The following is a 13,015-nucleotide window of genomic DNA, read 5'->3' on the forward strand; positions in this document are numbered from 1 at the left end:
TTCAAAAAATAAAAAAAAATAAAAAAAACAAAAATCTTTCAAAAATTTCTCATCTGTTTTCGAAAATTATTCTAAATTTTTAAGAATGAATTCTAGAGTTTCATGAAGCATGTTGAAGCCTGGCTGGCTGTAAAGCCATGTCCAAATTCATTTGGACTGAGGCTTCCAAGTCATCATTACAAGAGCAAGCTAGTTGTTACTAATCAAATTTGTTATTGTATGACTGATTTGTATCTTCTAAAGCTTGGCTGGCTATTAAGCCATACCTAATCCTTGGATTGGAGCTTTGGGCTAATATTGAAAGATTCCTGGAATTCTTCTTAAAGATTTTGGATTTCTTATTTTTATTTTCCATATGTTTTTCGAAAAAAATTAAAAGAAAATACAAAAAAAATCATAAAATCATAAAAACCAAAAATATTTTGTGTTTCTTGTTTGAGTCTTGAGTCAATTTTTAAGTTTGGTGTCAATTGCATGTTTTTAAAATTTATGCATTAATTTTTTCGAAAAATCCATGCATTCATAGTGTTCTTCATGATCTTCAAGTTGTTCTTGGTAAGTCTTCTTGTTTGATCTTGATGTTTTCTTGTTTTGTATCTTTTATTGTTTTTCATATGCATTTTTGCATTCATAGTGTCCATGCATTAAAGATTTCTAAGTTTGGAGTCTTGCATGTTTTCTTTACATAAAAAATTTTTCAAAAATATGTTCTTGATGTTCATCATGATCTTCAAAGTGTTCTTGGTGTTCATCTTGACATTCATAGTGTTCTTGCATGCATCCTGTGTTTTGATCCAAAATTTTCATGTTTTGGGTCATTTTTGTGTTTTTCTCTTTCATCATTAAAAATTCAAAAATCAAAAAATATCTTTCCCTTTTTCACTCATAAATTTCGAAAATTTAGATTGACTTTTTCAAAAAAATTTTATAATCTAGTTGTTTCTTATGAGTCAAATCAAATTTTCAATTTAAAAATCTTATCTTTTTCAAAATCTTTTTCAAAAATCATATCTTTTTCATTTTTCTTATTTATTTTCGAAAATTTTAAAAAATATTTTTTAAAAAATCTTTTTCTTAATTTTATCTCATAATTTTCGAAAATATTATCAACAAATTAATGTTTTGATTCAAAAATTTCAAGTTTGTTACTTACTTGTTAAGAAAGATTCAAACTTTAAGTTCTAGAATCATATCTTGTGATTTCTTGTGAATCAAGTCATTAATTGTGATTTTAAAAATCAAATCTTTTTCAAAACTAATTTCAATCATATCTTTTCAAAAATATCTCTTTATCTTATCTTTTTCAAAATCATATCTTTTTCAAATATCTTTTCTAACTTCTTATCTTCTTATTTTTTAAAAATTGAATTTCAAAATTTGTTTCAACTAACTAATTAACTTTTTGTTTGTTTCTTATCTCTTTCAAAACTACCTAACTAACTATCCTTCTCTAATTTTCGAAAATACCTCCCTCTTTTTCAAAAATTCTTTTTAATTAATTAATTGTTTAAATTTTAATTTTAATTTCAATTCTCCTTTAATTTTCGAAAATCATTAACTCTTTTTCAAAATTTAATTTTCGAAATTCTCTCTCTCATATCCTTCTATTTATTAATTCATCTACTAACACTTCTCCTCACCCAAAAATTCGAACCCCTTCTTCTCTTCTGAGTTCGAATTCTTCTCTTCTTCACTCTCTTTCTTCTTTTCTTCTACTCACACAAGGGAACCTCTATACTGTGGCAAAGAGGATCCCTATTATTATTTTCTGTTCCCTTCTTTTTCATATGAGCAGGAGCAAGGACAAGAACATTCTTGTTGAAGCAGACCCTGAACCTGAAAGGACTCTGAAGAGGAAACTAAGAGAAGCTAAAATACAACAATCCAGAGGCAACCTTATAGGAATTTTCGAACAGGAAGAGGAGATGGCAGCCGAAAATAATAATGCAAGGAGGATGCTTGGTGACTTTACTGCACCTAATTCCAATTTACATGGAAGAAGCATCTCCATCCCTACCATTGGAGCAAACAATTTTGAGCTTAAACCTCAATTAGTTTCTCTGATGCAGCAGAACTGCAAGTTCCATGGACTTCCATCTGAAGATCCTTTTCATTTCTTAACTGAATTTTTGCAGATCTGTGATACTGTTAAGACTAATGGAGTAGATTCTGAAGTCTACAGGCTCATGCTTTTCCCTTTTGCTGTGAGAGACAGAGCTAGAATATGGTTGGACTCTCAACCTAAGGATAGCCTGAACTCTTGGGATAAGTTGGTCAAGGCTTTCTTAGCCAAGTTCTTTCCTCCTCAAAAACTGAGTAAGCTTAGAGTGGATGTTCAAACCTTCAGACAGAAAGAAGGTGAATCCCTCTATGAAGCTTGGGAGAGATATAAGGAACTGACCAAAAAGTGTCCTTCTGACATGCTTTCAGAATGGACCATCCTGGATATATTCTATGATGGTCTGTCTGAATTAGCTAAGATGTCATTGGATACTTCTGCAGGTGGATCCATTCACCTAAAGAAAATGCTTGCAGAAGCTCAAGAACTCATTGACATGGTTGCTAACAACCAGTTTATGTACACTTCTGAGAGGAATCCTGTGAGTAATGGGATGCCTCAGAAGAAGGGAGTTCTTGAAATTGATACTCTGAATGCTATATTGGCTCAGAATAAAATATTGACTCAGCAAGTCAATATGATTTCTCAGATCTGAATGGAATGCAAGCTGCATCCAACAGTACTCAAGAGGCATCTTCTGAAGAAGAAGCTTATGATCCTGAGAACCCTGCAATAGCAGAGGTGAATTACATGGGTGAACCCTATGGAAACACTTATAATCCCTCATGGAGAAATCACCCAAATCTCTCATGGAAGGATCAACAAAAGCCTCAACAAGGCTTTAATAATGGTAGAAGAAACAGGTTTAGCAATAGCAAGCCTTTTCCATCATCCACTCAGCAACAGACAGAGAACTCTGAACAAAATACCTCTAATTTAGCAAACTTAGTCTCTGATCTATCTAAGGCCACTCTAAGTTTAATGAATGAAACAAGGTCCTCCATTAGAAATTTGGAGGCACAAGTGGGCCAACTGAGTAAGAAGATCACTGATACCCCTCCTAGTGCTCTCCCAAGCAATACAGAAGAAAATCCAAAAGGAGAGTGCAAGGCCATTGAATTGACCATCATGGCCGAATCCACAAGAGAGGAGGAGGACGTGAATCCCAGTGAGGAAGACCTCCTGGGACATCCAGTGATCAATAAGGAGTTTCCCTCTGAGAAACCAAAGGAATCTGAGACTCATCTAGAGACTATAGAGATTCTATTGAACCTCTTTATGCCATTCATGAGCTCTGATGAGTATTCCTCTTCTGAAGAGAATGAGGATGTTACTGAAGAGCAAGTTGCCAAGTTCCTTGGTGCAATCATGAAGCTAAATGCCAGTTTATTTGGTAAAGAGACTTGGGGAGATGAACCTCCCCTGTTCACCAATGAACTAAATGCATTGGATCAACTGAGATTGCCTCAGAAGAAACAGGATCCTGGAAAGTTCCTAATACCTTGTACCATAGGCACCATGACCTTTGAAAAGGCTCTATGTGACCTGGGGTCAGGAATAAACCTCATGCCACTCTCTGTAATGGAGAAACTTAGAATCTTTGAGGTGCAAGCTGCTAAAATCTCATTAGAGATGGCAGACAATTCCAGAAAACAGGCTTATGGACAAGTAGAGGACATATTAGTAAAGGTTGAAGGCCTTTACATCCTTGCTGATTTCATAATCCTAGATACTGGGAAGGATGAGGATGAATCCATCATTCTTGGAAGACCCTTCCTAGCCACAGCAAGAGCTGTGATTGATGTAGACAGGGGTGAACTAGTCCTTCAATTGAATGAGGACTCCCTTGTGTTTAAAACTCAAGGTCATCCTTCTGTAAACATAGAAAAGAGTCACAGTAAGCTTCTCTCAGTACAGAGTCAACTAAAGCCCACACAGTCAAACTCTAAGTTTGGTGTTGGGAGGCCTCAGCCAAACTCTAAGTTTGGTGTTGAACTCCCATATCCAAACTCTAAGTTTGGTGTTGGGAGTCTATAAAATTGACCTGATCACCTGTGTGGCTCCATGAGAGCCCACTGTCAAGCTATTGACATTAAAAAAGCGCTTGTTGGGAGGCAACCCAATTTTTATTTATCTAATTTTATTTTTATTTTATTGTTTTTTCATGTTTTATTAGGTTCATGATCATGTGGAGTCATAAAATAAATAGAAAAATCAAAAACAGCAGAAGAAAAATCACACCCTGGAGGAAGGGCTTACTGGCGTTTAAACGCCAGTAAGGAGCATCTGGCTGGCGTTCAACGCCAGAACAGAGCATGGATCTGGCGTTGAACGCCCAAAACAAGCAGCATCCTGGCGTTCAGACGCCAGGAATGCACACTAAGGAAAGCTGGCGCTGAATGCCAGAAACAAGCATAGAACTGGCGTTCAACGCCAGAAACATGCTGCATCTGGGCGCTGAACGCCCAGAACAAGCACCAATTCGGCGTTTAAATGCCAGAAATGCATGCAAAGGCATTTTACATGCCTATTTGGTGCAGGGATGTAAATCCTTGACACCTCAGGATCTGTGGACCCCACAGGATCCCCACATACCTCCACTCACCTTCCCTCCTCATAATCCTATATCTCTCTCTCCATCACCCCTTCACCACTCACATCCATTTCTTCTTCTTCTATTCTTTCTTCTTTTGCTCGAGGGCGAGCAACATTCTAAGTTTGGTGTGGTAAAAGCATAGTTCTTTTTTTGTTTTTCCATAACTATTGATGGCACCTAAGGCCAGAGAAACCTCTAGAAAGAGGAAAGGGAAGACAAAAGCTTCCATCAAGGGTCTATAGCTCAGTGGTAGAACATTTGACTGCAAATCAAGAGATCCCTGAGATACCTCAGGGGATACATTTTCCTCTACATAATTATTGGGAGCAACTAAGGATAGGAGCACCAAGAGCACTCCATCATCCTCTATGAAATTAGAGAAGATCAAAGAGCAATGAGGGAGGAGCAACAAAAACAAGGAAGAGACATAGAAGAGCTCAAGGAAATCATTGGTTCCTTAAGGAGAAAACGCCACCATCACTAAGGTGGACTCATTCCTTGTTCTTAAATTTTCTATTTTTCGTTTTTATGTCAAATGTTTATCTATATTTGTGTCTTATTACATGATCATTAGTGTCTAAGTGTCTATGCCTTAAAGTAGTGAATATGAATCCATCACCTCTCTTAAATGAAAAATATTTTAAAAACAAAAGAACAAGAAGTACATGGTTTCGAATTCATCCTTGAAACTAGTTTAATTATTTTTGATGTGGTGACAATACTTTTTGTTTTCTGAATGAATGCTTGAACAGTGCATATGTCTTTTGAAGTTGTTGTTTATGAATGTTAAATATGTTGGCTCTTGAAAGAATGATGACAAGGAGACATGTTATTTGATGATCTGAAAAATCATAAAAATGATTCTTGAAGCAAGAAAAAGCAGTGAATACAAAGCTTGCAGAAAAAAAAATGGCGAAAAAAAAAGCAAGCAGAAAAAGACAAAAGCTCTTAAAACCAAAAGGCAAGAGCAAAAAGCCAATAACCCTTAAAACCAAAAGGCAAGGGTAAATAAAAAGGATCCCAAGGCTTTGAGCATCAATGGATAGGAGGGCCTAAAGGAATAAAATCCTGGCCTAAGTGGCTAAACCAAGCTGTCCCTAACCATGTGCTTGTGGCGTGAAGGTGTCAAGTGAAAACTTGAGACTGAGCGGTTAAAGTCAAGGTCCGAAGCAAAAGAAGAGTGTGCTTAAGAACCCTGGACATCTCTGATTGGGGACTTTAGCAAAGCTGAGTCACAATCTGAAAAGGTTCACCCAATTATGTGTCTGTGGCATTTATGTATCCGGTGGTAATACTGGAAAACAAAGTGCTTAGGGCCACGGCCAAGACTCATAAAGTAGCTGTGTTCAAGAATCAACATACTGAACTAGGAGAATCAATAACACTATCTGAACTCTGAGTTCCTATAGATGCCAATCATTCTGAACTTCAATGAATAAAGTGAGATGCCAAAACTATTCAAGAGGCAAAAAGCTACAAGTCCCGCTCATCTGATTGGAGCTATGTTTCATTGATATTTTGGAATTTATAGTATATTCTCTTCTTTTTATCCTATTTGATTTTCAGTTGCTTGAGGACAAGCAACAATTTAAGTTTGGTGTTGTGATGAGTGGATAATTTATACGCTTTTTGGCATTGTTTTTAGTATGTTTTTAGTAGGATCTAGTTACTTTTAGGGATGTTTTTATTAGTTTTTATGTTAAATTCATATTTCTGGACTTTACTATGATTTTTTGTGTTTTTCTGTGATTTCAGGTATTTTCTGGCTGAAATTGAGGGACTTGAGCAAAAATCAGATTCAGAGGTTGAAGAAGGACTACTGATGTTGTTGGATTCTGACCTCCCTACACTCAAAGTGGATTTTCTAGAGCTACAGAACTCAAAATGGCACGCTTCCAATTGCGTTGGAAAGTAGACATCTAGGGCTTTCCAGCAATATATAATAGTTTATACTTTGGCCGAGTTTAGATAACGCAAAAGGGCGTTGAACGCCAGTTCTATGCTGCAGTCTGGAGTTAAACGCCAGAAACACATCACGAGCCCGAGTTGAACTCCAGAAACACGTTACAACCTGGCGTTCAACTCCAAAAGAAGCCTCTGCACGTGGAAAGCTAAAGCTCAGCCCAAGCACACACCAAGTGGGCCTCGGAAGTGGATTTATGCATCAATTACTTATTTTTGTAAACCCTAGTAACTAGTTTAGTATAAATAGAACTTTTTACTAGTCTTTTAGACATCTTATGATTTTTAGTTCATCTTTAGATCATATTGATCATGTTTGGGGGCTGGCCTCTCGGCCATGCCTGAACCTTCATCACTTATGTATTTTCAATGGTAGAGTTCCTACACTCCATAGATTAAGGTGTGGAGCTCTGCTATTCCTCATGAATTAATACAAAGTACTACTATTTCTCTATTCAATTCAACTTATTCCGCTTCTAAGATATTCATTCGCACTTCAATATGAATGTGATGAATGTGACAATCATCATCATTCCCCTACGAACACATGCCTGACAACCACTTCCATTCTACCTTAGATTGAATGAATATCTCTTGGATCTCTTAATCAGAATCTTCGTGGTATAAGCTAGATTGATGGCAGCATTCATGAGAATCCGGAAAGTCTAAACCTTGTCTGTGGTATTCCGAGTAGGATTCAGGGATTGAATGACTGTGACGAGCTTCAAACTCGCGAGTGCTGGACGTAGTGACAGACGCAAAAGGAGGGTGAATCCTATTCCAGTATGATCGAGAACCTCCAGATGATTAGCCGTGCCGTGACAGAGCATTTGGACCTTTTTCACAGAGAGGATGGGATGTAGCCATTGACAACGGTGATGCCTTACAGAAAGCTTGCCATGGAAAGGAGTAGGAATGATTGGATGAAGACAGCAGGAAAGCAGAGGTTCAGAGGAACGAAAGCATCTCTATACGCTTATCTGAAATTCTCACCAAGGAATTACATAAGTATTTCTATCTTTATTTTCTGTTTATTTATTATTATTATTCGAAAACTCCATAACCATTTGATATCCACCTGACTGAGATTTACAAGGTGACCATAGCTTACTTCAAGCCGACAATCTCCGTGGGATCGACCCTTACTCACGTAAGGTTTTATTACTTGGACGACCCAGTGCACTTGCTGGTTAGTTGTATCGAAGTTGTGACAAATCATAAATTAAGATTAGAGCACCAAGTTCTTGGAGCCATTACAGGGATCACAGTTTTGTGCACCAGTACTCAAAGCCTTGGAACTTTTTATTTCTTTAATCTTTGCAGACTTTTTTTTTAATTTGAAACTGCTTCAAGTAATTGATGATGATCTAATTCTCATAATACTTCTTTAAATCTCTGTTCTTGAAGATTCTTTTTCTATTTTCTTAAGATTCAAGCATTTTAGATTTCTTTAAATGTAACCACATATACTTAAACACCACTGCTATTTGTTTTTGAATTATTTAATTCAATCTTTTCATTAAAATGTCCTCTATAAAAATAGTTGCTGGAGGAACAAGTATTCAAATTTTAAGTTTTTAGAGAAGAGAAAGAAAAAAAAAGGATAGAATATGCAATGCATACAGGGAAGAAAAAAGTAAACAAAAGAAAAAAACAAGGAAAATTAAAACAAAAAGGATGAAAGTAAAGGAGAAAGAAAATAACTAACCACCAGTAAAGAGGATTCATCTTATTCTGATCTTACCTAAGTTTATTCAGTTATTATCACTGCTTCTTGTGCTGGTTCTTTATGATCTATGGTGTTACCAAGACCAAACTTAGAGATTTACATTAAATTTAAATATTGACAGAATAATGGGTGTAAATCATGGACAAAAGCATATATGCATGAAAATAAAAGGATAAGATAAAATCCTAATCAACGTGATTTTGAATGAAGGGTATTTTATTTGAAAGCGCTCAGCGTCAGTTAAGGACGTTGGGCGTCTTTGCATGCATGCTCCCCTGGGAGCTTTCCTCATTCATACGCCAGGCGTATGAGCATGGCCACTTGGCATATAACCCCATTTTTTTTTGTTGAAAGGTAAGTACGTAAATCAAAAGAAGGTAAATATGTATGCAAAAAAGGAGGAAGAAGGAGAAGAAAATGATGATGATGACTAAGGTCTCTTAACCGAAAGAAATAAGAACGAAAAAGAAAATACTAACCATAGTTGGGTTGCCTCCCAACAAGCACTTTTTTATCGTCACCAGCTTGTCGTTGAATTTCTTAGGTTGGTAGTTTGGGTGTTTCACAGCACCTATCGATGTTATCTTCCATGGACGTACAATGCCTTCTTAATGTTCAAGCAGAGCCAAATGGTGAGGTGGTCGCGGTGCTCACGTACGTCCTCCAACAACTGCTAAAGCTGTCTAGCCATCCGATGGTCGAAAATCTTTCTGATCATGAGATCGTGAGTCTTGTTTCATATAAATTTCTCCTGCAAAAAGAACATTTAACATGAGTAATCGAAATTAAATACATAACTAAACAAAATAGAAGATATAAACTAACACTAAGGTTTGATTATGTTGAGTTTTTACTGCCCACTTCTGAAACCATCGCAATCTAGTCTTAGCTGAGATCTTCTTGTAGCTCGGCCATGGGTGGTCGTACATCAGCTTTATGACATTAGTACAATCCTGTGTGCATGAATTGTTATTTGGCACAAACTTATCAATAGAAAACTTAAGATTAGTAGTTTACTAAAAATTTATTTGAAGTAATCTATAAACTTCAATTATAATCAGATTTTTTTAAGAAAATCTTGGTAGAGTTTCATCTATAACTAGAATGTGCCATAAACTCTGTCCATCAACAATTCACTTAAACAGAAACATCTATCAACAATCAAGAATTATCAAACACAATAAGCAGTTCAAACCTACTAACCTAAATCGAACCTATCTTAACAGCCTAAATCCACTAAAACTAGAAAATTGAGTGTAACTAAATTAATCTGACTAACTAAAATAGTTTGTATATAAAAGACTTAAAATAGTACTCATGCCGAAATCCCATAAGGCCAAATTGTCACCCGTATGATGGGAGGTGGTGGAGGGGCATCTGATTGGGATCCGTGAGAGGATTCCAGCACTGCAGTGTCTATCGCTGGAGGCGGCATCATTGGGATAGTGCGCTCCTGAGCAGATGGAGGTGGTGGAGGAGTCCACTCTAATGAAGTAGACGGATAATTTCCTGGTTGCGGGGGGTGGCGCAGCAGTAGGAGCTACGTAGTTAGAGTTAGGGACCATGATGAATAGCTGGTCTTGTGCACTCATTGCCTGTGATATAACCGGTGTAGTTGAAGTATAGGGGGGCGACTGAGAAGTGCCAGAGGTACCAGTAGAACCCCTCCCTCTACCACGACCATGACGTCGATTCGTGACACCTCTACCTCTCGTCACGTCTACAAAGAGCATATCAATTAACACAAATTCTTCCACAATTATAAAAATAAATTGAGGATATTCATACTCTGTTCATAGCAATAATATAGCGCAGCAACAAAAACAACCCTAAACACCAATAATTAACAAAAAAAATAGCAATCCACCATTAAACTTATATATATTACACTGCCAAAGTGCCAATAATCAATAAATTATATTCAATAATAATCAACAAAGATCAAATTATGACAGATTCAACAATAATCAATAAGTTATAATCAACAACAATAAAAAATACATGGATTCATAATCAATATCATTAATCAGTTACTCAGTTTATCAAATTATAACCCAATACATAACTAAAAAGAATTAACAGGCTAAAATTCAACACCTGCCACACCTAAATCAACTTCATTATTACAATTACAGGCTAAGATTCTCTAAACAGGAACTCTTTATTCTTAAGACATAAACCTAAAAATTTAGTTAAAATTATTATATTAACCCTTTAACAGTACTATTAAAATAATAAAAAAATTGATTAAATTTCAGTAATGATTTACAGAAAAATGACAAATTAATTAATTAGTTAAAAAGAATGCAAGAATCTGTGAAGTGTGAAGTGTGAACTACAAAAAAAAAGGGGAATGCAGCCAAGAACTCACCACAGTGGCTCTGCGATGGAACTGGCATGAAGAAGGTGACAAAGCAATAAGATGACGAGGTCCAAACCAGGGGTGGCAATTGCTGGTTGCTTCTGTTTCTTCTTGACTGAGCCGGCGACGAAAAGACCAAAGAGAGCAGCGACACACGAACTACGGCGGAAAGCTAGCGACTATGAATGAAGACGATGAGAGGGGGTTGCCGGGGACAATGAGAGTGAGTGAGAGAGGGGAAGGTGATGAGAAAGAAAGTGTGTGTAATTCAAAATCAGGGAGAGAGAATTATCGGTTCGAATTTAGGACAACATTACTGTCGAATTTAACGGCGGATTTATCAGTGAGTGGATAAAATGCTGCGTTCAACTAATAACGTTTACCATTGGAAAACCCCGACCCTAAATCCGACGGTAATCGTGGCGCCAATTATTTCACCTTTCCCTTCATTTGTTACTAGTGAATTTACCGTCAAAAAACCGAATCCGACGGTAAGTTTTTTATCCAACTAATTTATTACAAAATCTGCCGGTAAAGCCACCGCTAACCTCCAACATTAAATCCAACAGTATTCAGCCTTTTTCCTATAATGAAGGTTGGATATTTAGAACTAAAACTATGGAAATTATTTTTTAATGTTTCTAAACACCAACAAGGAGTGGGAGTAGGAATATTGTTGATTATTCTCGATGGTACTCCTACTAAGTTTATATTTTTACTCGAGCCCAATATATCAAATGATGAAGTTGAGTACGAAGCTCAAATCATTGGATTAGAATTGTTAGTAGAAAAAAGAGCTCAAATAGTCAAAATAATTAGAGATTCATAGTTGGTGATTTGACGACTATCTCATAGTTATAGAGTCATAAATGAAAACTTGGCAAAATACTTTGTAACGGCTGTTAGACTATTGACTGAATTTGACTCAATAACGTTAAAGCATGTGCCTACAGAGTCGAATCGAGACATTAATGAGCGGGCACAGATGACATCAAGATGCAAATTATCTTCAAATATAATAAAGAAATTGAGCAAGATTGAAACCAATCTAACTCTGTTAGAAGTGAGAGAAGTATGTTATGCTGACACAGTCAAACCAGGGGATTGGAGGTATTCGATTATGAAATTTTTGGAAGACCCGAATCAAGGAGTAGATCGAAGTATCAAGTATCTTTCTTTAAAATTTGTACTAATTGAATGAGATCTATTTAAGAAAAGTGTCGACGACACTATGCTCCAATACTTAGGCAAGCAAGACTCTTACTTAGCAATGGCTGAAGTACATAAAGGCATTTGTGGAGCTCATCAAGCTAGTTGAAAGATGAGTTGGATATTGCTTTGATGGTTACTTTATTGGCCTACAATTTTTTAAAGATTGTGTCAAGTTTGCCAAGAAGTGTGATCAATGCCAAAGGCATGGGCCCATTCAGCACATATCTGTGATTGACCTACATGTTATTGTTAAACCTTGGCCGTTTAGAGGGTTGGCTCTTGATTTAATAGGAATGATCCACCCAACTTCAACTAAGGGGCATAAGTTCATTTTATTCGCAGTTGATTATTTCAATAAATGGTCGAAGCCATTCCTATGAAGGAAGTCACTCAAGTCAAAATAGTTGATTTCATTGAAGAGTCAGTCATGCACAGATTGATATACCACAAACTTTAACAACAGATCAAGGGACCATGTTCATTGGTCGACAAATGCGGGGTATCCAAAAACCAAGAAAATTAAAATCATACATTCGACCCCTTATTATGTCCAAGCCAATGGTCAGGTCGAAGACATAAATAAAATGATCATTAATTTGATCAAAAAATAAATGTTGGGAGACAACCCAAGAATTGGCATAATACTCTAGGCCAAGTCTTATGGGCCTATAGACGTTCTCCAAAAAAAACTATAGGGGTCAACACCTTATGAGTTGGTATATGGGCATAAGGTTGTTTTGCCATTAGAAATACATTTTCAAAACATAAGAATTGCAAATAAAATGAATTGCCAGTTGAACAATATTGGTCGAGCATAATTGATGAGCTAAATGAAATAGACAAGGTTTGACTATTGGCATTAGACAAAATGGTCCGACAAAAAGAAATGTTAGCTAAATCTTACAATTGAAGAACTAAAGTAAAAAAATTTACGGTTGGAGACTTAGTACCTATTGAGCAAGTAAAAGGAAAATGGTCCACTTTGTGGGAAAGACCCTTTAAAATAGAGAAAGTATTCTATGACAATACATATGAATTAAAATATGTACACAGTAATAGAAACATTGGACACATCAATGGAAAATATCTGAAATT

General features: G+C 36.3%; 1 non-coding gene across 1 annotated transcript; it reads right to left on the reverse strand.

Annotated features, from left to right (window-relative positions):
• Nucleotides 1-2,318: 2,318 nt before the first annotated feature.
• Nucleotides 2,319-2,426, reverse strand: LOC112739879 (small nucleolar RNA R71). Its single transcript, XR_003170815.1, has one exon. It is a non-coding gene; the product is annotated as a small nucleolar RNA R71 (small nucleolar RNA).
• Between the last annotated feature and the right edge of the window lie 10,589 nt (nucleotides 2,427-13,015).

The sequence above is a fragment of the Arachis hypogaea genome, chromosome 13 (assembly GCF_003086295.3).
Source record: "Arachis hypogaea cultivar Tifrunner chromosome 13, arahy.Tifrunner.gnm2.J5K5, whole genome shotgun sequence".
Taxonomy (NCBI): Eukaryota; Viridiplantae; Streptophyta; class Magnoliopsida; order Fabales; family Fabaceae; genus Arachis; species Arachis hypogaea.